At 41.0% G+C, this 24,785-nt stretch overlaps 1 pseudogene; it reads right to left on the bottom strand.

Moving 5' to 3' along the window:
* Positions 1 to 463: 463 nt before the first annotated feature.
* LOC118709527 lies at positions 464 to 23,027 on the bottom strand (annotated as a pseudogene).
* Between the last annotated feature and the right edge of the window lie 1,758 nt (positions 23,028 to 24,785).

Raw genomic sequence — 24,785 nt, 5'->3', positions numbered from 1 at the left:
ATTCAGTGTGCTGGCCACTTGTTATGGTTTTTATGTTCTTTTAGTTTAGGAACTTGTGTCCTTTCATTCTAGGTAAATTTTGTGTTTCTGTGATCATTGCTGTCCTCCACTGTTATTCAGCTATTGGCTCTCTTGGACTGTTACTCTTACTATCTTCTTGTATTTCCTTTCCTCTTCTTTTTTTATATGTTGTTATTTTTTAATAATTAGAAACCACATCACTTCATTTGTTATAGTGAGTAATAAATGGGAGACAATTATCCATGAGGGCCCGGAAAGCTTTTCCATCCTCCAATAACAGAAAGGATAAGGCTCTTCACAACCCACGCCTTTGTGTTTTGATCTCTGTTCTCCCACCCACATCAGTCTGCTGCTTCCAGAATGGAGCTCTGCCTTCAAATCTTATTCTCGTTGGGAGGCTGGTCCATCAGCTTGTCTTGACAACAAAATGGAGGTTTCTGGCTTAACTGAGAACCCTGGACAAGTCTTTGACCCCAGCCTTATCCCAAAGCCCATGAATTTTTTTTTTTTTTAAGCTGCAGGTGAATGAGGTAGAAAAGGCAGAGACAGGAGATGGACACCGGCAGAAGGGCAGAGGATGGCTCCCACACACTAATGGACAGTAGGCCTCTCAGACGCAAAAGAAAAAATTAAGTGACTCCCACATAGCTGTGAGGAGTACATGTTGTCAGTTTCTTCTGTAACATGAGCCACAGTGAAAAAATCTGGATGGCAAATGTCACCATGATGAAGGCATGTAGGAACCCAGGCAGGCATGAGGCAAGGCAGAAAGAAGCAAAAATGGCCATGTTCAAGGACAGTGTGCTGGACACAAGGGCAGCACTGGTGCCCTCGTCTAAGAGGGTGAGGTGGCCGAAGGGCATGAAGACTGCCATGGCATAGATGGTGGCAGTGCTGCAAGACCGTCACCACGGGGGAAATCTCATATGTAAAAGTAATAAAGTCAGTCGGTTTGCCCACTTCTCCTCAGTCCTTCAGTGAGATCAAACAAAGCATAGCCAGTCAGTGAAGAAGTCAGTTGGTCCCAAAAAGCTAATGGCAGTGGTAAGGGGAGGTTGGGGCCGATGACCCTTGTCCATATACTACAAAAAACAAAACAAAACAAAACAAAACAACAACAAAAAAAAACACAAAAAAACACCACACAGACACTACATAGCTGCTTATCACCAGGCTGGATTCAAATACCACAACCCAATATTGATATTTCCCAGCATATTTCTCAGAGCTTTTCCAGGAGCCATTGGTCCACGTAGTTATCAGGAAAGGGCTGTTGCTCATACAAGACCTTCTGTTGCCAAGAGTTAGCTACTGGTTAGACACATTATCCTTTCCCTCCAACTCAGGCCAGTTCAATTTCCCTGTAGAGTTCAATGTGGTTCTTGTTCTTCATAAAGTTTTGAAATAAGACCTCTCTGGAAATTACAAGCTGTTCTGTGGTTGATACATGCTCACCTTCCCCTGCTTTCCAAGGCAGCCACCCGGGTGGGTCTGCAGCAGATGAGTTTCTGCTGTGAGGCAGGAGAGCACTTCACAGCATGACTGACAGTGGTGGTGGGCGGCCTTCTCCCTCCGCTTTCCCATTGCTTGCTTTTTTATTGTTTTCTGAGACATTTCTTCCCCTATCCTCCAATGCTTGTCCTGAGTTTTTCCATGGCTGTTTATTATCCACAAAATGTCTTTTCTTTCCTTTCTTTTTTTGGTTATTTCTTAAATAAAAGGGAATTCTTTTGTGTGTCATAGAAACTGAAGCTATTAATGACTTTTTATTTATTTATTTATTTATTTATTTATTTATTTATTTATTTCTCCAGGTGTTGTTTCTGAGGGCTTATTTTCTTTTCGTGTGTGTGTGTGTGTGTTGTTTGGGTTCAGTTTTGTTTGTTTTTGTAATTTATTTGTTTTGGTTTCTTGGTCAGAAGCATTCCTCAAATATCTGATCATTTTCTCTGATCTTATTTAAGGAATCACTAAAAAAACTGATTTGACTAGATGCTCTGTGTGCCTGAGCGACCCTTGCTGACTGATGGGTCCTCTGCTATAAAATACACGGGACCAAAGGACATAACTGCAAGTATGTTCTCTTAAGTTGGTCAGTTTTGCTAGAGGAGAATCCTCCATTCTCTTGGTTATGGGATAGAGACCTAACTACCAGCTTAGTGTGCAGTCTTACGCATATACATGTATATATATTTTTTATTTTCACATATGAGATCATACTTTACATAATGTTTTCTACAATGTGTTTTCATCTGACAATATATTTAAGCTATCTTACCATGTCTGTGTACATAACAATGCACAGGAATATAAAATGGATGCCTAGAATTTCATATAATATATGAACCACAACTTAGTTAAATTATTTACAATTGATGGGCATTTGGGGATTAGTTTTTATAACAACATTGCAATTGTATCTCCCTCTTTCTGTACTTGTGTAAAGAATATCTTTTCAATAAATTTTTAGAAGTATAATGGCTTAATCAAAGCGAGTAAATATGGAAAATTGTATCATTTTTGCCAAATTACTCTCCAAGTAATATATCAATTCATAGTACTACCAATGGTGTGTAAGAGTACCTGCTTACATATATTCTTGACAATTCTGGATATCGTCCACCTTTTTCAACTTTACATTTTTTAAAAATTTTTATTGATTATGGTATCACATAATTGTCCTCATGCCCCCATTCCCATTCCAAACCCCTCCCCACATATGTCCCCACCCCCCATTGTCCATGGCCACTGGCTAGGCCCATATGCATGCACACAAGTCCTTTGGTTAATCTCTTCCCCTTACCCCCACTCTCCCCTACTTTCCCTCTGAGGTTTGAGAGTCTGATTGCTGCTTCTCTTTCTCTGGGTCTGTTTTTGTTCATCAGTTTATGTTGTTCATTATTTCCTCTAGATGTGTGAGATCATGTGATCCAAGAAATACCCTTGTAAGAACCTACATAATGGTTATGCTGAGAGGCAAATAAATCAGTCTGTATGTAGTGAGTTCCTTTCTGGGCCAACAGTTCTTTTGAGTCCCAATTTAAATGTCAAACATTTTCTTATGTGTATATGTCAGCCATGATATTTCAGATCTGGTTGGTGGACAAATAGTGGTGATGCAGGTCTGACCGTCTCTGGTTTGGTCTTGGGCATCCTTCAGCAACACGCAGCTGCTGTCTGCTGGTATGGTGAGGCGTCGTCAGCGTCTTCCATCAACTTTACATTTTAACAAGATTTTTAAATGTATACCCAGTTCCAGTTATAATATATATTCTTTAATTATTATTGAGGTTAAATAATTTTTACTATTTGTATTACCCATGTGAGTTTATCTTAATATGAACTTTTCCTTTAAATTCTTTGTATATTTTTCTATTGGGTTATTAGTCATTTTTTTTATTGAATGGTTCAATTTTTCTGTACAATTAAGAAATTAGGCCTTTGCTCTAATATTTGCTCTGTTTGACTTTTAAAAGTCTCTTTCTAGTTTTATTGTTTTCCTAATGGAAATTTTAAATTTATGTATATTTTTTACTTTATGGCTTGAGTTTTATGTGAATCTTTGAAGAGCCTTCCTTATTCTGAGATGATAAAAAAAAAAAATCATTCACTATGTTTTAGCAAGTGTTTCATACTGGTTTTTATTATACTGAGGCACCATACTTTATTTAAACAATCCTCTATTATTAGATCTTTTTGTTGTTTTCCATTTTCTGAAGGTCATGTCCTCTTGTTTTGTCTTGGACTCCCTCAGAAACTGAAAAACAATAGATCTATGTATTGTTTACAGAGTCTTTATGTGAATAAGTAAACGTTTTTCTCCTCTGCTTTCAATAATCTCAACTAGTTTAACCATATTTCATCATTCCATTTTGGGGTTCATTTTTGTGACTCTTCTCTCAGAATGTCCCTGCCATGCCACGTGTACAGTAAAATGCCAGTGCCCAAACTTGGCATACTACTTGAAGGGCGTGACCAATTCTAAGTTTAGCAGAGGGCTACTTTCCTAGCTCTTGGTTGTCACAGACCTATTAATATATTTCACTATCACAGTTAGCTTTGTAAAAACAGCCACACCATATTGCTGACTCATTCTCAGCCGGTGGTCCCAGGCTATCAAGTCCATAAGACTAGAAGCAATGTCTACCTGTTAGGTGGAAGAAAAAAAGCTCAGAAGGATCCTGGAGTTTATAAACACTGGGCAAAGATGAAACGTAGGAAGAAATAAAAAGTTTTACATTTAATGTTTTTTGGTTTTTTTTAAATCCTGAGTACAGGATAGGGATGATTTCACTTAATACACTAGACCATTTTAGTTTACTGTAAACTTAATATCAGCAACAATGTGAAACAGCTGCCAAAAAGTTTAATGCATTTTTGACAGGAAAAAAAAATTTATGTCTGACTGTTCCCAGACTTTCTCCTCCTTCCTTCAGTCAAGGGGAGTTCTTTCTTGGCAAGGTCAGTTGCTTGGTCTTTTTAAGAGATTGGTGGAGGGGGTACGAGGAAAGAAATTTAATCAAACCTCTTTAGGGAAAAAAAAATCTATTGGAAAAGTTGGGGAGATGCTGAGGACAAGAAGAGGTACTAAGACAGGCAAAGCCATAAGCACTGGCTAAGAAAGAGTTTGAAAAGTCTATAAAAAAAAAGAGGAAGAAATTGGATTAGCTGATGTGCTGTGACAGGGAGGCTTTTTAGATGAGGAAAAAGGTTTTAAAGGAAGTGTTGTCATGTGTTATGAATATCGAGTCACTTTGTGTGTGTTCTAAGAGACTTAAGTAAAATTTAAACATTTTTCCATTTATTTTTAGATGTCTGAGATGTGTGTCGTTGGGGAGAACATTGAACCAAGAAACTGTGGCAACAGAATATCTGATCTGTCTACAGTGTACAATAGCTTATGTCCCATAAACAGAGCTATGGTGTTCACCAGAATAAGGATGACATATCATGTCATTTGGTCATCTTCAGCCCTGGGTATCACATTTTTACAAGCTCTGGGTATCACATTTTGCTAGGGCTGCCATAACCAAGTACCACAGAATTGGTGGCTTAAACAACAGAAATCTATTTTCTCACAATTCTGAAGTCTAGAAGTCCAAGATCAAGGGGTTGATAAGATTGTTTTCCTCTGAGGAATCCTTCCTATTGTCTTCCCAAGGTCCTCCCTTTGTGTCTCTGTGTTTATGGTATCTCCTCTTTTATGAGACGAGTCATATTGGATTAAAGCCCCACCATAATGGACTCATTTGAACTTAATTACTTCATTAAGACCTTATTTGCAAATACAGTTATATTTTGAGGTATGGGGTTAAGACTTCAACAAGGATACACAATTCAGATTCAATCACAGGACAACTGATCAATTCAATTTTTATTCTCATTTTAAGATCCCTTTGAATTTTATTGCTGGTTTTTCAGCACACTTACCCAAGTTCTTAGAATCTATAAACAACCAGAATAGTCTCAACTTCTTCATTAAATTATTATTAAAAATTAGTAAATTTGCCCGGCTGATATCGATACATATTATTTCTACTCTGTTCAAAAGTATTTAGAATGTGATAGTTTGTTAGATATGTACAAAATGATACCTAAGTTGGTCCTTTGCATATTATATATGTAATATGTAAACACACACACACACACACACACACACACACACACATATACACACACAGAGACAAAAACAAAACAGCAATTACCTTTTCTGCAAAAGCAAGTGGGTCAGGAAATCTGCAGTCTCTTCCAGTCCCGAAATCTTACAATTCTGGCTCAAGGATAATAAAAGTATAATATGTTGTTAAATATAGCTTTTAAATATTGGATATGTGTTATAAATAATGGGCATGTAGGAGAGGTCAAGATCAAATTAAGAACTGTAAAAGGTTTTCTTAAAATTTGAATGGACAATCTAAAATATCTCGGAGGAGAATCCTTTAAGTCTGATTGCTAACCTAGAGGTAGGCCTTCAGAATCATAATAACTTTTTATTTTAATCTTTATTGTTGAAAGATTACGTGTGTCCTCCTTTCCCCCCAAATTAACCTCTTCCAGCCTGCTCCTGTCCTCCCCGCTCCAGGCCCTCACCACCCTGTTGTCTGTGTTCACAGGTTATGCATATATGCATACAAAAGGGTTGATCTCTTCCTACCCACAGTCCCCTCCTTCCCTCTGAGGTTCAGCAGTGTGTTCCTTCTTCTAGGACTATGGGTCTATTTTTAGTCATCAGTTAATTTGGTTCCATAATAATTCTTAATGACGGCAATTCAGGCTCCCAGTTACATATTGTTTCTAAAACGATTATTTTCTCTCATAGTTGTATATGCTTCAAAACTGATTGAGGACAATTGACCATGTATACTCATGCCCTGCTGTATATTTCATATCTCTTTAAAGCTGCATGGAAAAAATATATTTCCCATTCCCTTTACTTTTATTTTATTCTACAGTGGTGTGTTTTTTTGTTTTGTTTTGTTTTGTTTTTTTCAGAAGTAGTAGCACTTAATCACCATTAACTGATTGTCCATGTATTTAGACATAGAAGAATAGATAATAAACTTCTGCAGTACACAGATAAATATCTGAGTTTGACAGTTTTTACATTATATTTATTCATAGTTCCAAAACTCATGAAGAAATCTATTCATATACTTTTCAACAAGCCAGGATTACATAGTAGATCTGCCAATCCCTAAAATTCGTTTTTTAAAATACCTTGTACAAGTCAGAAAATATGGCTCATCTCTTTGAAGGTTGAAGACAGGCTAATATTTTACTTTTCTTTTAAAAAATAAGATAGGGGATGATGTTCAGGCAAAAGTTGTGAAAATGTAGCAAAATACTTAGAGCTTGGCTTTCTACAGTGAATAATTACACTTTGAAAGATTTTCATATAGTACTAAGGCTCATTTCTGACATCAAGTTAAAAATCACTTTAGCATGAATAATTTTTAAATAAAACATTTTCTGAGGGAGGAAAAGAACCATATTGGATTTTATCTGGTTATTAAATTCAAACAATGCTTTGTATCAAGAAAGTGGATATTGTACCCAGCATTATTAACATATTCTATTTAGAAAAATGACATTGTTATTTATATAAAAACAGATGTCAGTCTAGATAAAATTAAATGCCTTCACAGGCTTCAACATGTGTACATGAAATTACAGAAATTAATTATAGTTCAAGCAAGTACTTGACTGCTCTTCTGCTCTAAAGGGATTGTTTGCATTATCTACTGCTGCATAACGAACCACCCCAAAACTTAATGGCTTAAAATAAAGCGTGGCAAACTTTTCTGTAAAGGGCCAAATAGGTATTTTTAGACTCTGTAGACCACACAATTCCTGTCACAACTACTCAAAATACTGTTTTAACCCAAAAGCAACTATAGACAATATGTAAACAAACAAAATTCGTGCATGAGAGGGGGTTGTCTCTCAGCCCAGCCTGCACTCTTTCCAATCTGGGACCCCTTCGATGATGTCTGACTGCCGGTTTAGGCCTGATCCCAGAATCAGGCCTAAACCGGCAGTCGGACATTCCTCTCACAATCTGGGACTGCTGGCTCTTAACTGCTCGCCTGCCTGTCTGCCTGATTGCCTCTAACTGCTTTTACTGCAAGCCTGATCACCCCCAGCTGCCCTCCACTGCCAGCCCAATTGCTCCCAACTGCTCTCCCCTGCAGGCCTGGACAACCCCAACTGCCCTCCCCTGCCAGCCACCTTGTGACAACGTGGGGGTGGTCATCTTATGACAACATGGGGATGGTCATCTTGTGATGACATGGGGGTGGCCATTTTGTGATGATATGGGGGGTGGCCATCTTGTGACAACATGGGGGCAGCTATATTTTGTTGACATGGAGCAGTCATCTTGTGATGATATGGGGCAGCCATCTTGTGACAACACGGGGGTGGCTATCTTTTGATGACATGGAGCAACCATCTTGTGATGACATGAGGTCAATTGCATATTACCTCTTTATTATATAGGATTTACAATCATATCTTTTCATCCCTCTATCTAAGTACCTGCCCACCTATAGAAATCCATGAGTTCATTGGTACTGTCGAATCCCAAAACACAAGGTTCATTCTAGTTTTCTCATTCATACTTGCCTTTTCCAACAATGAGAATCTGGGCAACCATTATTTTCAATATATAGTTGACCCTTGAACAATACAGGTTTAAACTGTGCAGGTCCACTTATGTAGTTATGTGAGCTGTGTGTTTTTGTTTTTGTTTCTTCAATAAATATACAATCAACACTTCATATCTCTGAGCTTCACATCCACGGATTCAACCAAACATGGACTGAAAACAGAATTTTCCGTCCACAGTTAGGAAACTGTAGGTGTGCAGGGCCAACAATGCATTATTCTACTTCAATAAGCATCTACAAATTTTGGCGTGCTCAGGAGTCTTGGAACAAATCCCCCATGGATATTAAGGGACCGTTGTTATGTTTTGGGGGAGTCGAAAGTTTTACACAGATTTTCAACTATACAGGGGCTTGGTGCCCATAACCCCCATATTCTTCAAGGGTCAACTGCATTCACTTGTTTGTTTAATAGCCCTGTGTGCAACTACTTTCCCATTGCTGCTGCCATCCCTCCATGTGAGCACCCGTCTCATCCCACTCATGCTCTGGCACTTTGGTCCAGAATGTCACCTCCCCACATGGACTGCTCAGGCTCTAACTCCACCAGCCCACCTCAGCCACTGCGCATTCCCCTGTTCCCAGCTGCCTACACAGATGTTTGGACTAAACCTTGAAGGAAGGAAATAATGATTGCAGTTTCTTGATTTTTTTCTCGCTCTTATTTGGATTAGGGCCGATAAAAAAATATATTTGTATAACTGCAATACAGAGCTTCATAAACAGCTTTTGTGTATCTAAACCTACAAATAACTAAGTATCCTCACAACTTGCAGTGACATAGTTGTTACATCATTGCTATTACTGGTTAATCTACAACATTCTTCTTTTTAAAAAAAATATATTTTATTGATTTTTCACAGAGAGAAAGAGAGAGGGATAGAGAGTTAGAAACATCGATGAGAGAGAGTCATCAATCAGCTGCCTCTTGCACACTCCCCACTCGGGATGTGCCCGCAACCAAGGTACATGCCCTTGACCGGAATCTAACCCGGGACCTTTCAGTCCCCAGGCCGACGCTCTATCCATTGAGCCAGACCAGTTTTGGCTACAACATTCTTCTTAATAGTTCTGTTCTTTGGAGGCTATGGTGTCTAGACTCCAGATAAATGATCTGCCACTGTAATTATTTTCATAGCTCTTATCTCCTTTTACTTAGGAATGATAGTCAATAGTTCTTGCCATGCCTACGTCCCTGTTGTAAAAGTAGCCTATTAAATACTTAATGTTACATAATTGTAATCCTTATAAGAACCAAAACTGATGAGACACTGATCCAAAGGCCATCAATCTGTTATTTGACCAGAATACAGTTCTGCCCATAACAGATGCTGTTGGTTCCCTGCCTGTATCCCCCTCCATAGTCTCTGATCCACATTGTGCTGACAGCATCCTGCTGTAAGCACCTGTCATTCTCTACCTAAGGGAAATAGGGCAGGCTTAATGTACGTGGGATAACCCAGCAGGAATCAGCCCTCAGCCAATGACAGATGGGAATTAAAGGACAAATACCCAACTACTTTGCCTCTTATTGGGATAACTCTGCAGAATATTCTACGTGGTCTCCCAGAGTTTCCCCTTGGCACAGTTGCCTGCCACAGTAACCTGTTCAACAATGAATCCTTTACTGGCTTTCTTCCCTTCCTTGTCTCCATTCCCCACCTGCCTAAAAGTGCTTCCAGGGACCACCTCCCCAGTTAACGACCAGTTCTCACATTCTTGCCTCCAACTCAACTTCTGTGGAAACTCAACCTAAGAAATGCTCAAATGTCATGATAGGTATTAGTAGACCCAAAGAGATGTGTTTCCTTCGATATTTAAACTGGAAGTAAAGTCATCCGCCACTTAATGATACTTTCTGAGAAATGTGTTGTTAGGCAGTTTTGTGTAAGATAATCATGTGAACATCCTAGAATGCACACATACAAACGAAAAATGTTATAGCTTGCTGCATATCTGAGTTATTGCTCTGTAGGGGGTGTGGTTCTATGCAAAGTAACCTCACAAAGTGATCTTTAGTGAAGTAAGTAAAAAGCTAGGAAAATTCCTTGGCAGGTGGAATGGGGAAACTGAGACAGATAACCTAACAAGGCCCAGCAATTTATAGCCAGCTAATAAACCTCAAGGTCTTATCTTCCCTAACCAAGGACACTTAGGATCAAATGTTTTACACATTCCACACTGAGCTGGGACAAGCCCACCTTGGTTCTGGTTTCTTTTCCAATGACATTCTTTGAAGGTGAAACTGACCAGAGAATGACCCTCATACCTATATGTGCTCATTTTGATGTATCAGCATATCAAAGAACACACCTGGAAAGCAGATGAATGTTCTGATTGAGTCCTCCCCTACAATTCCTGCCTTTAGGAAACAGAAAAAAAAAACACACCCAAAAATCCTTAAGACAAAGGACCCAGTGTGCGCTCTCCTTTGACCATGCCTAAGCTTTCCTCCTACCTTCTTTTTCTCAGGTGTGCATCTTTGCTTTTTTCTCCTAAGCTCTAAAAGTAGCAAGTAGCAGTAGCTTGTTCCAGGCTAATCCCCTGCACCTATTCTAAGGGCCCTCCTTTCACTTCTGTACCTTGTTTCCTGAGTCCACACAGTCCAGCATGGCTCACTTCTCTTACTGTGACTTCCTTTACTGCATCTAGGCAGCTCAGCCTAGGCTCACTCCTGTTGCGGTGATCTTGCCTCTTCCATCTTAAGCCCTTCCTTTGTTCCACTGTCCTCAGTTTTAATAAACATATTAAATACTCTCAAAATCACCTGGACTTAGATCATAAAATCTTTCCTGCACAAAGTCAAGAACCCCCAGATTCCAGACCATGCCAGGGTAGACCCACCCTTCCTGGTATCTATCTATCTATCTATCTATCTATCTATCTATCTATCTATCTATCTATCTACAGTATCATACACACACACACACACACACACACACACACACACACATTTATTAAAGAGCCAGGGGTCATCACATCCGAAACAACCAAACAGAGGACCCAACAGACTGAATGGGGCAACCAGGCTGGCAGGGGCGGGGAGGAGGGGTTAGTGAGGAACAACCAAATGAATGAGCAGCAGCCTGTGTGGGGCAACCAGGCTGGCAGACGGGGGCAGTGAGGGACAACAAGGCCAGTGCAGGGGAAGGAGGTGAGCAGGGAGGGGTGACCAGCCCGGCAGAGGGGAGCAGTTAGGGGCGATCAGGTCAGCAGGAAGAGGCAGTTGGGGTGATCAAGCTGGCAGACAGGCCAGTTAGGGGTGATCAGATAGGCAGACAGGTGAGCAGTTAGGAGCCAGCAGTACTGGATTGTGAGAGGAATGTCCTGGATTGGAGAGGGTGCAGGCTGGGCTGAGGGGACCCCTCCTGTGCATGAATTTTGTGCACCGGGCCTCTAGTCTGATTATAAATTCCTAAGTGGGCAGGTCATGGTGGGTAGTAACACTCCAGGCATATAACTTCTTTAGTACAAGGTTCATCTTTGCCTTAAGCATGCCCTGTCCATTGTTTCTGTGCAACTAGGTTAACATGGTTTTGAAATGCCTCTTTTCAGACCCCTCCTTCTAAAGCATAACCAACCTCAAAAGAACACATAACCTTAACTACCCTGGAATCTAATCCTTGCCTTGGTTCCTCCCACTTTCGTGTGCATAAAATAAGCTGCAAACCGTTGTTTCTCTTATCTTAGGCTGTTGAGATCTTGCTTCCAATTACATCCTCTTTTTCACTCAAATACATTTTTATAAAAATTCAGACATTCAGACATCCTCTTTTTCACTCAAATACATTTTTATAAAAATTCAGAAATTCAGACAAAAGAAGATGTTGGGGTTGGGGGAATCAGTTATGGGAGGTTATCAGGAAAAGCATAGAAAATAAGGGTAACGTTGCTGTGCAGATTTAAGTCTTTGTCTTCTGCGTTGGTAAATATTTCTAGAGATAAATCACCTCCCTCTTCTTGGTGAAGCCAGGGAGAAACCCTTATAAAAGGAGATTTTTTTTTTTCCTTACAAATGTGGATGTATTTTACAAAGGGTACCTTCTACTTGGTTTTCAGAGCTCTCCCCACATCTGCTGTTTCTTAAAACTAACCAGCCTAAGTATGTCTTCATAGGTGCAAAAAAGACAACAGACAGGCTCAGTTAAGGCAACAATTGACCTCTGTTAGGGAAGATACTGGCCTAGGACATGACTACCCACCATGACTCACATTTAGTTAGGAGTTTTAACTTCAGACCGTCCTATGTAGTTATTTTAGGTATCTGAGTTTGTAAAGCTGCCACACAGGCCTCACCTGAGCTTGTCAGGTTTCATATGCGGCCCCTTTTTCAGCCATAATGCATAGGAGAAAATATAGCTTACATAGGACTCGGTACTACCCATGTTTCAGGCTTCCATTGGGGGTCTTGAAACATATCGTCCATGGATAAGGGAGGGGGGGTGGGTATTGTACTTTTTTGTAATAGGGAGGGTGTTAGGGAAATGTAGCCAAGTATGAAAGGTGACTTGTCCCAAAGCCTTTAATAAACATACTTGAATTAACCTAAGTATCTTCTGGCCAATTCCACTTGGATATCTTAAAAAGAACTGAAAGTAATCTGAAATTGAGAATGAATCTCTCAAAGCTGGTTTTCTTTTAATACCCCTATCTGTATAATGTCAGCACCATTTATCCGCTTTATGTGTAAGTCAGAAACCTGGGTTTATCTTTAACAATTTATTTGTCCTCACTTCATCCATATCCAATTAATCACCAAGTTGTGCTTGTTTTATTTTCTAAATGTCTCTTGAGTCTTTCTGCTTATTCCCGACTCTGCTGCCACTTCCTTTATTTGAGCTATCATCACACTGGACTATTATTCCAACCTACAATATAAATTGGCCTTCCTTGTGTGCATTCTTGTTCCCAGCCATTTCATTTTAATCCATTTCTACTCTGAAGGCCATCCTCTCTCTCTCTCTCTCTCTCTCTCTCTCTCTCTCTCTCTCTCTCTCTCTCTCTCTCTTTCTCTCTCTTTCTGTCTGTATCTGTTTATGTTACTTCCTCTATTCTTACCCTGCTTAAAACTCTTCAAAAGTTTATTGGACATCTAATGATTTCTGTCCAGAAAGTTTCTATCCTCCCTATGGTAGATATCCTAAATTTATTTTAGGAAACTACTTTCCCAGATAGTTTAGGATTACCCCAACCTCTAGCTCCAGAGTTATGGATGCCTTAACTGGTATACTCTTCTCTAGCCACAGAGATTGTTTGAGAGGACACTTAACCAATACCTAAGTCACTGAAATTATTGCATTCCACTAGCCAAAAGAATTGGTTCAAGGTGTGCATTAATTTGAGCGAATCCAATCAGGGACATTGGCTCTTATGAGCAAGAACCAGACTGAAGATTATGCTAGAAAAAGGATGAGAGAAGAGTCAAGGGATCCCAGAGAATCAGAGCTGGGCATGAAGACATCCTCCTCCTATGGATAAAGCTGTGGTTGGATAGCGACTGACCTCTGAACTTTACCACTGCATAAGCCGATGATTTGGAGTTGGGAGAGGGTAGATGCTAAGGTGTGTTAGACAGGATTTTTCATCACTTGCAGCTGAAAGATTCTTAGCTGATATCTATCCAAGTTAATGTACAGCATTGCACATGGAATAAAGGCGAAAGTCCTTACTATAACTTGAAGTACATTTGCATTTGCTCCCTGGGTTCGAGCCTCAGAGGCTGACATTTAACTTCTGCTCATGCCATTCCTTCTTTCTGAAATCCTCTTGGCCTCAGTGTTATGTTTCTTATCCTACTTATTCTTTAATTCAGTTCAAGTGCCTTTCATGGGTCTTCAAACAGACCAGATCCTTGTTAATCACTCTCAAAGTGTGAAAAAGAGCAAGTTTTGCTACTTGGAAATATAGAAATTATACATTTATTTGTGAGATTCTCTCATAAAAGTCTGTCTCTCTCACTTCTATAAGCTACATATGAGAAACTCTTTTTCTTCACTAATCACAGTTCCTGAGACATAGTTGGTGCTTTATTTTTGTTGTTGTTGAATAAATTAATTAAAAGTCAAGGAGAGGGAAACATCCTTAGCATAGTAAGTTTCAGTTGACTTCACACTTTCTCAAATAATTTGAATTGCATTTGAAAAGAAGCAGAAAGTCACAGTGATTATCAGTAGTTCCCTTACAAAATGAAAATGGGTTAATAAAATTTATTTAAAGCTATGGTGGGAGGAATTATCCTGGTCATATCCAAGCAATTTCTAAAAATGAGAAATTTAAAATAAAGATATATCAGAAACATATAACATTTTATCTAGAGAATAAATTAAGTACTGAGTTAACATCCTTATAGGTTAAAAAAGATAAATTTGTTTTTAACTTAACTCAACCAAAGGGGGCAGAATACTACCAATGTATTAAATTAGAAGTAGATGGAATGATTTGGGAAAAATAGGATTTCTGGCAGAGTCTTTCCTCTAAATTAAAGCTGCAATAAAAAAAATGATGTTTGCAATTTCATTTTAATGTTGGATTAAATTTCAATAGTCACTTTCTCTCAGCTATTGGAAAAAAAGAGTTTGGAATCATTTTGTTATAGTACAAATTGGTCTTACATTATGGCCAAAAAAACAATTTTAAATGAATTTCAGTTTTAAGAAGTTATATTTCTGAATCAAATTTTCTTTCCTAGTATTCCATCCTCACACCAGAGAAAACAGATGTTTGTAGAATGGTTAAGCTAACCATATCATTGCTTTAATGAGAGTTTCATAAATAAAACAAAATTAATTATATACTTAGTGGAACAACAGTTTGTGTTGTTTTCAATAATGGTCAAATGAAAATATAACATCAATCAATCTGGACTTTGAATGAGCTATCTATCCTATCTAATAAATAAGTAATATGTAAATTGACCATACCCTCACTACACCCACAAGCCGTGCCCACCAGCCAATCAGGAGCAAATATGCAAATAAACCCAACCAAGATGGTTGAAGCCACGGAGAGTAGGAGTGAGACTTGGGTTTCCCAAGTGATGGAGGAAGCCAAGCTTTCCACCTGCCCTTGCTGGCCCAGGCCTCTGCTCCAGGCTACAAAGTTTCAATTATAGAAGACACATAAGTCTCAAAAGAACTGGCTGTGGCCACATAGTGAGCAGAAGGCTTGGCTCCACTCTAGGCTACAAAGTTTTACTTGTAGAAGATAAATAAACCCCAGATACCAGGGTCTCCATTTGGGTTGCTGGGAAGTATGGCCCCTTGCCCAGGCTGCCTTACGCCTCAAGGGAACTCCCATCCTGATCCAGCACATCCTTCAGAGCAAACCAGCTGCCCCCCACCCATGTAGCAGGCCTCTATCCTATCTAATAAAAGAGTAATATGCAGATTGACCATCATTCCAACACACAAGATGGCTGCCCCCATGTGGTCAAAGATCCTGCTCCCATGTGGACACAATATGGCCACCACAAGATAGCCAGCAGGGAGGGAAGTTGGGAGGGACTAAGCCTGCAAGGGAGGGCAGTTGTGGGCAATCAGGCCAGCAGGGGAGGGCAGTGGGTAGGGACCAGGCCTGCAAGGGAGGGCTGTTGTGGGCGATTAGGCCAGCAGGGGAGGGCAGTTAAGAGGGACCAGACCTACAAGGGAAGGAAGCTGGGGGAGACCAGGCCTGCAGGGAAGGGCAGTCGGGGTGGTGGTGGGGGGAGAACCAGGCCTTCAGGGGAGAGCAGTTAAGGGCAAATAGGCTGGCAGGGGAGCAGTTAGGCATCAATCAGGCTGGCAGGGGAGTGGTTAGGGGGTGATTAGGCTGACAGACAGAAGCGGTTAGGGGCAATCACAAAGGCAGGCAGGCAAGCAAGTAGTTGGGAGCCGGCAGTCCTTGATTGTGAGAAGGATGCCCGATTGCCCTTTAAGGCCCGATTCCTGGGCAGTTGGACATCCCTTGAAGGGTTCTAGATTGGAGAGGGTGCAGGCTGGGCTGAGGGATGCCCCCACCCCCATTCTACAATTTTATTATTTTTTAAATTTAATTTAAAAATGTTTTTTATTGATTTCAGAGAGGAAGGAAGAGGAAGAGATAAAAACATCTATGATGAGAGAGAATCATCAATTGGCTGCCTCCTGCAGACCTCCTCCTGGGGATCCAGCCTGCAACTCAGGTATGTGCCCTGACCGGGAATCAAACCGTGACCTCCTGGTTCATAGGTGGACACTCAACCATGGAGCCACACTGGCCTCTACAAGTTTAAAGTTTTGTTACAGCTACCCATGTATTCCCAGTTACTATGGCTACAATATAAATTACCCCAAAACTTAATGGCTTACAGCAACCGTTTATTATGCTCATGGATTCTGTGGGCCAGGAACTTTTTGGGAGTGGCTTGTCTCTTTTTCATTATATTTGTGAGAGGGAGGACTTGAAGGTTGGGAACTGGAATTATCTGGAGTCTTATTACTCACATGGATAGCAGTGGATACAAACCATCCACTGAGGCCCTCAGTCTCTCTGTATGTGGTTTTTCTGAATGGGCTAACTTTGGCTTTCTCAAATCATGGTGGCTTTTTGAGACCTAAACTTGGAAGTCACACAGTGTTACTTCTGCATTGGTCTGTTAGTCAAGACACTCATAAGGTCCTCCAAAGTTCAAATACTTCACGTCTTATTTATTTATTATTTATTTATTTGTTATTTCAAATCCTCACCCGAGGATGTTTTCTAATGATTTTTATGATGACAGTGGAAGAGAGAGAGGGAAAGACAGAGACAAATATCAATGTGAGAGAAACACATTGATTGGTTACCACCTGCACGTGCCCCAACCAAGGTCCAGGGTGGGAGGAGCCTGCAACCGAGATACGTGCCCTTGACCAGAATTGAACCCGTGACCCTTTGGTCTGCAGGCCAACACTCTATCCACTGAGCCAAACCGGCTAAGGCTCAAATACTTCACTTCTTGATGGAGGAGTGGGAATTTGAGAAGAAATATGAAGAGCATATGGGACCAGAAATATTGTTGTGCTCATCTTGGAAAACATAGGAGAAGCCTAGAAAGGTATTCCTCCAATAAGTCTCCTGCATAAGAATTCCATCTTGGGCTCTGCGTCTAAGAAGCTGGACTGCAATAGTTTCAAGGGCTGCTATAATAAAGGAGCATGAGCTGTAGAATTTTATTGTTTCACAGTTCTGGAGGCTAGGAACCCGAGACGGAGGTGTTGATAGGGTTGCTTCTTTCTAAGGCTGTGAGGAAGAATCTGGACCATGGTTTCCCCCAGCTTCTGGTGGTTTGCTGGCAACCTCTACTGTTCCTTAACTTGTACAAACAGCACTTCAATCTCTGCCTTCATCTTCACATGGCACTCTCCCTGTGTGCAAGTCTGTGTCCAAATTTCCCTTTTTTCTAAAGACACCAGTCATATTGTATCAGGGCCCATTCTAATGATGTCATCTTAGCTAATTACATCTGCAATGACCCTATTTCAAAATAAAGTCACATTCTGAGGTGCTTGGGATAGGACTTCAACATGTGAATTTAAGGGTGGTGCACATAATTAAATCAATAATACTAACCTAAGAAATAAGAGTATCTACTTTTCAGGATTTATTATAAAGAAAACCTGAATAATGCATAGGAAATTCCTGGCACCAATGAAATGACTAATAAATCATTATTTATCTTTGGATCTAGAGAAAGTAAGTGCTTAGCACATTGTAAGAAAATAATGAACATCTTTAAATGTTGCCTGTCTGGCGTTCACTCCATCTTTTTCTGCTCAGAACATCTTGAAACAATTCCCTTTCCAGTCCTGGTAAGCGATCATGCAAAATGCCCTGCCCTCCCGTGAACAGAAGGTAAGTAGATGGATGACCCAAGAATGCCATTCAGACTCTGTCTCCCAATAATGAAATCCACATTGTCTCCGGCCTCCCCAGGACTTAGCCATTCGGGGGAGGCATTGTGGGTATTTGTCTCTAGCCCAGTACTTTGTAATTCTCCCTTTGGTTAGAGAGTTTCCTTGTTCCCCAAGTTAAAAGTCAGAAATCGTGCTTCCCTGGCCCTCTTTGTAGCTGAGTGCAAGTATGTGATCTAGGTCCACACCCCAGATACCTCTGTGAAACGTCCTTTGGGAAGAGACTAATGTGAAGAAGAAATGCCGTGGGAATCCATTTTTGCCAGTAAGAGTGACACCATTGTCCTTGGCCTTCAGAGGTGGCACTGTTGAGTTTCTGATAACTGAGCTAGTAATAGCACCTGCGTCAGTAAAATTCCTGCTGGCTGTGGAAAATGCAGCACTGAGTGCTGGGAGGGGGCTGTGGAGGCAGCAGCAATCTCAGGCTAGTTCTGATGCCTGCTTCGAGGCAGTGTTCCAGAAGTTCAGCCTTGAGCCTGGCTCTCCAGCCCTCCTGGTAATTTTGTGACCTGCCACATATCTCTCAATGAATTTCTTTTTCATTTAATCAATCAATTGGACTTCTGTGAATTCCAACTATTAATATTTCTGGTATTAGTATAATAATCAGTAAAAATCAATTATGCTAATTAACAGTATTGAATCTGATAAATTAATGACAATTCTGGGAAGTAAACATTATTATTCCCATTGTACAGATGAAAAAGAGATCCAGTAATATTTATTGCATCCTGCCAATGGTCAGGCAGCTAGTAAATCCTAGAGCAGAGATTTAAATTCTAGTCTCTTTGTTAAAAGCTCTACAAGGTTCATGTTTTTTTAGTATGCTGTTTGAAACATGCTTTCAGAAATAATCTTGTGACAGAAAGGATTGTCTTGCTCAGAATTCATCCCAATCTCCTTGTAGTGTGGCTTCTCCTACAACAGTGTCTGGGAAGCTAAAAGTGACATTTCCTAGGCTCATTTGCAACTAGGAATCTGATTTAGACTCCACCAAATAGATGTGCTTGTGTGAAAACTGAATTTAGAATTGAGTCGAGTAGGAAGGAAGGCAGGCCTTCAGGGGTCCTCAAACTTTTTAAAGTGGGGGCCAGATCACGGTCCCTCAGAGAGCTGGAGGGCCGGACTATATGAACTACTAATTCCTACTGTAACACCTCGGCTGCGCTCACTGCCCAAAAAACCTGGCGGGCCGGATCAGACTCCTCTGCGGGCCACATGTGGCCCACGGGCCGTAGTTTGAAGACCCCTGGATGGTACAAATCAGGTACACATGGTTTAAGCCAATAATGGAAGCTACAACTTTCTGGTTCCTGAATTGTGGCAAAAGTAGTGTGATCTTGGAACTGGCAGGTGGCACAGGACTCCTTGATTCCCCCAAGCTTCTTGGTTGTTGCAGAGAGAGAGTTCTCTAGACTGGTCAGCTCTGTGCTGGTGTCCTGAAGTCATTACTAGAGGCCCAGCCCAGAGCCTACTCCTCCAGCCCTTCTAACGCTGAACATCGGATTCCCTGAACCAATGATTCCTGCTTAAACTACTAGACAGGTTTCTAGGATCAGCTTCTGAATTCTGTGTAATACAAGCATGCACAGAGGTCACATACCACATACCCAAGTAGCACCGCATAGAAATTTTTATCTTTTCTCAGAGTCACAATTAAACGAGGGAGAGGAGACAGTATGTATTTGAGGTAAGTCAATATACTGAAGTCTTAGGACTTCTGAGCACCATGTTTTCAATTGTGTCACACTTGTGTCTCAAGAAACTGAGTGTATCAGTCAGGGTACAGGCAAGCTCTAGATGACTCATTCAAATGGGATCATCTGGGGCGACTTGAACAAATACCAATTTTCAAAGACCTGCAGAGAGGGAAGAGAACCACAGGGCTTATGCCATGGCCCTAGATGTGAAGGTAGCAGGAGACAGCCTGTTACGGACTGAACGCATTCAAATTCCAATCTCCCAGTGGTCGGCAAACTCATTGGTCAACAGAGCCAAATATCAACAGTACAACAATTGAAATTTCTTTTGAGAGCCAAGTTTTTTAAATTTAAACTTCTTCTAATGCCACTTCTTTAAAATAGACTCACCCAGGCCGTGGTATTTTGTGGAAGAGCCACACTCAAGGGGCCAAAGACCACTGCAACCCCCGATGTGGTGGTAATGGGATATGGGCGCTTTGGGAGGTGCTTAGGTCATGAGGGTGGGGCCTTCTTGAATGGGGTTGGTGCCCTTATAAAAAAGACTCCACAAATCTCTCTAACCCTTCTCCTATCACGTGTAGTTACAGAGAGAATTTGGCGGTCTGCAACCAGAAAGTGGGCCCTTGTCAGTCGCCTAATCTGACATATGCTAATCTCAGACCTCCAGCCGCCAGGACCATGAGCAATGCATTTTTGTTGTTCATAAGCCATGGCACTTTGTCAGAGCAGCCTGAACTGACTAAGGGCTGTTAGGAAAACCTGAGTCAGATTTGTAGAGAGGTTGCATTCCTGAAGCCGTGGCCTTTGGTGGAGGGATGCCACTAAATCACGGTGACCTCACACTGCCCTCTTTTCAATCTCCTGTCAATTCCTTGGGCCCACCTGGAAGTAAGGTGACCACAGTGTAGGTTGTAGTCCTTAAATGACAACCTCCCATGGTGGAAAACAATGGAGAGTCAACTTGAGGAAAACAATGGAGAGTCAACCCAGCACAACCAGTGAAAAAAACCAACAACCCAGTGCAGGCAAAGAATGCTCAGTGGATAGAGCATCAGCCTGGGGACAGAAAGGTCTCAGGTTCAATTCCGGTCAAGGGCATGTACCTTGGTTGCTGGCACATTCCCAGTAGGGGGTGTGCAAGAGGCAGCTGATAGATGATTCTCTCTCATCGATGTTTCTAACTCTCTATCCCTCTCTCTTCCTCTCTGTAAAAAAATCAATAAAACATATATATATATATATATTTTAAAGAATGTTGGTTGAAGAGTTGTAATGATACTGACATTTTTTGGGGTGTGTGGTGGAAAGGCAGCCTTTTTTTAGTTTGGTGCTACTGAAAATATTTAATGCTTACAGGGCAAGTTTATTCATTCTTTTTAAAGCTAGTCCATGTAATCTGCTCTACGTGATTTGAGGGTTCTTTACCACGTTTAGCGGAGTGTCATAGAGAGTGATAAATGTAAGACACCTCAGAGATCTCATTGAACACTTCTCGTTTCCTAGATGAGGAAACGAAGACTTAGGAAAATGAAATAAATTCCTCCAAAGTCACATATCCAGAAAGTTGCAGAACTATGAGACACAACCAAATCCACCGACGCCCAGGATAGGGATTCTTCCACGATCTGCCGCTAAAAGCCGTGCTGATGACACAGTGCCCGGCTGGGAGGTGGTCGCAGTCTCAGTCTAGAGCATCAAGCCTCTGCCTTGGTTTCATTTTTCTCTTCCTTTTAAACATTTACCTGAGCAGCTGAATGTCAAAGACACTTTTTTCCCCCCTAAAAATAACTAAAAGACATGCAGGAGGAAATTAGCATAATGCACTTTATCTATAATTTACAGTGTGTAATCTAAAACCGTGCGACCAAGCTGAGCTAGTGGTGCAGAGAAAATTCCCCAGGGATATTTGCTTCCATTTAAGAACACCCGTTATGTGGGGCTGTGGGCGCAGCAGCCTGTGACACACTTCCATCAGGATAAAATGTTATTCCAGTGATTCACAGCGAGAGGCCTCACGAACACTCGGAGTCGGTGTAAAGGTTCCTGCCATCAGGATAAAATGAGAGCTGCAGTGGGTGGTCCCATTCCAGCCTCATGCCTCCTTCTACTTCTGTCCTGGCTTAGGTGGTTGCCCTGGAAACAGTGGGGTGGCAAAACAAAACCATTTGGAACAACTTTTAGGGAGCCTTATGCACGAAGACCTAATTTTTATTTGCCGCTGCCTTTTTACAGGTGCCTTTTCCAAGGCTGTCATTCCCTGCCAGGGCGTGCTCTTTGGACTCTCCTGAAAGCTGAATCATTCTAAAGTCTCTGGCAAGGTCCAGCCGGAGAGCTGGCCAGAGGCTGGCAGATAGCAGAGGAAAAGGGGCTTTATTTCTCGTTGTTCAGCTTTGGATCCCAACACAGATGGTCCTGATCTCCTCCCCCTCCGAAGAATTTTTCTAAAATGACACCCAAGTTTTTCTTGGCAGAAATGATAATTCCTGGCAAACAGTTTGCTGCAGCTCTAATTATGATGACAGCTTTAATGGAGAAGATAATCATATTAAATGGTTCTTATTCAGTTCCATGTGATGAATTAGTGATTACCATGAAATGCGTTAGGCAGCCAAAAACAAGGGGATGGGGATTCCAAAACTGGGTAGGAGATAGGACAAAATAACCTTTAAAGGGGAGACGCTGATTCTCATCTCTCTTGTGGTTTATTTACTGATTAAGAAACCCCTTTTGTCTGATGTGTCTGAAAAAATTTTTGTGACACCTGTTAAAATGGTCAAGACCATTGCAACAGGATCCTACTCTATTGCAATAGGAGAGAGAAGTTGGGCTCAACTCCCAATACAACAGGCCAAGAGGCAGAGCGAGAGGTCAGTGGATGGAAAATCACTAAGAGGAGACATCAAAAATAGTGGGATTCTTTTTCAACAGGATTCCTGCCAAAGGCAGGTCAAGGACGGACACATCAAAGGTGGAGGGATGAGACACTTGACCAGATAACGAGGGTGATCGGATATCAGTTGTTAAGGGAAATCTCACTAAACTTACTTAGCAGGATTCTTGTTAAATCTGAGGGAGGTATGCCGAAGACCGGACATGGCCAAGATGGAGGCCTGAGGATTTGTCAATCCTTCTTCTTGTAAAGGAAAGAGAGTAATTCTTCTTTCCTCTGAATGATATAAATCCATTTCTTGTTCAGTCTCCTTTTGTTCATGAAGGATTAGATGAACCATCTGTTGGGATTGGAGGATATTTACTGGATGGTGCAAATCATCAGACCTTTAAGAAAGAGAATCTCTATTTAAACAAAATAGAAAAATAAAGGTTGGAGCTGCCTATAAATCCAGTTTTCTGAGTCCAGAGTTTGAGAAGATGTTAGATATTGGACTTGAAGCATCCTTCGAGGGTAGAGTGAGAACAGCAGTGGCAACCTGACAGATTCCTTTGCGGTTTGAACGCCATGGGTGATGGCATAGACATTAGCGTCACAGTCATGGTTCTTTCCCAGAGCAGAGCATGGAAGATCAAAGACTTTCAGGAAAGTTCCTGAGTGGCCTACACAATAACAGCTCCAGGCATGAAGGTTTCTGTCGTCCCCATAAGATCTGGGCAGTAAGGTTTTAGTTCTCAGTAACACCAAGTCAGGAAAGAGAGAGAAAGATTGGAAATGTTAATGTGGGGAGATATTGGAAGAAATCAGAAGAATTGAGAATTTCGTAAGGTCTGACAAAAAATGCAAGATGGCAGCATTCAGTCCAATTTATAAGTAGGTAACAAAAATCACAAAGATAATGAATGGGCCAAGAGTCTGATAATCCACAAAGGTGTGTTAGAGTATTCCACTGACGCATAACATTTTTCTCTACACTCACCCTTTTTACATCAAAGTGAATCGAAGTTAGCCTGGCTGGTATGGCTCTGTGGTTAAGTGCTGGACTGTGAACTAGGAGGTCACACTTCAATTCCCAGTTAGGCCACATGTCCAGGTTGTGGGCTCAATTCCCAGTAGGGGGAGTGCAGGAGGCAGCTGATCAATGCTTTCCCTCCATCCCTGATGTTTCTATCTCTTTCTCCCTCTCCCTTCCTCTCTCTGAAATCAATTTTTAAAAAATTAGATTATTTTTATTTTTGCTTATAAAATAAGTCTGGTCTTATTAGATCTGTCCTATTACTTACATGAGGGCAGCAAAAGTAAAAATTGACCACACAAACCTTTGAAAGTTTACTTTGCTAGAACTTTTCATAAGAAATCATAGCTAGAGAGAAAGGGGGTATGGCTAGGTGGAGGTGGGCAAGAGGGGGGGGGGATAATTAAATTAGACTTTTAAAAACTGCTCAAAATTAGGAAGTCAAGCCACCAGATTTGAAATGCATTACCTACAGATCTGGGTGAATTTTTCTCTTCTCTAGGTCCCTAAAATACCCTTAGCTTCTGGGGCTAGCCAGAAAGTGACCTTCCTTACTCACCAGTAAGGCTGGGAGCCTATAAGCAGGGACCAGCCCTGTTTTCCTAAAGGAGCTTTATAAGCATTGGCTCCATGGTCAGCCTTAGTTCCTTAAAACTGTCTGGTCATATCTGATTCTGTGCACATCATTCTCAAATATGCCATTTCATTAATGCCTTGGTTATATAACCAATGTTTCCAATTTCAAGGAGGACAGATTCCTATTGAACTTATGCAAATAACTAGATTGCCATTAAAATTAGAACACTCAATAAGAGCTCCTAAATACTGGAGAGATCAGGAAGGGTGGAAAAAAAATATCCATTTCTGTTCATAAAAGTATTATCTACTAAATGGTTGTGAGTTATAACTTAAGAGAAAAGGGAAAGGGGTCCATTAAACCCAGCACCAATATTCCAGACTAAAGCCATAGTCTTATTCCATCAGTTTGTTGAGTCTCATGCAATTAATTCTTATTCTGCTTGATCTTGGGTTAGGAGTTTTATGAATCCATCAGCTTCTTCACTAGGGTTCTGGAAATTCCTT

This window comes from Pipistrellus kuhlii, unplaced genomic scaffold (assembly GCF_014108245.1).
Source record: "Pipistrellus kuhlii isolate mPipKuh1 unplaced genomic scaffold, mPipKuh1.p scaffold_m20_p_1, whole genome shotgun sequence".
NCBI classification, from domain to species: Eukaryota; Metazoa; Chordata; class Mammalia; order Chiroptera; family Vespertilionidae; genus Pipistrellus; species Pipistrellus kuhlii.
The sequence above is the reverse complement of the archived record's forward strand: the minus strand, read 5'-3'. Positions and strand labels throughout refer to the sequence as shown.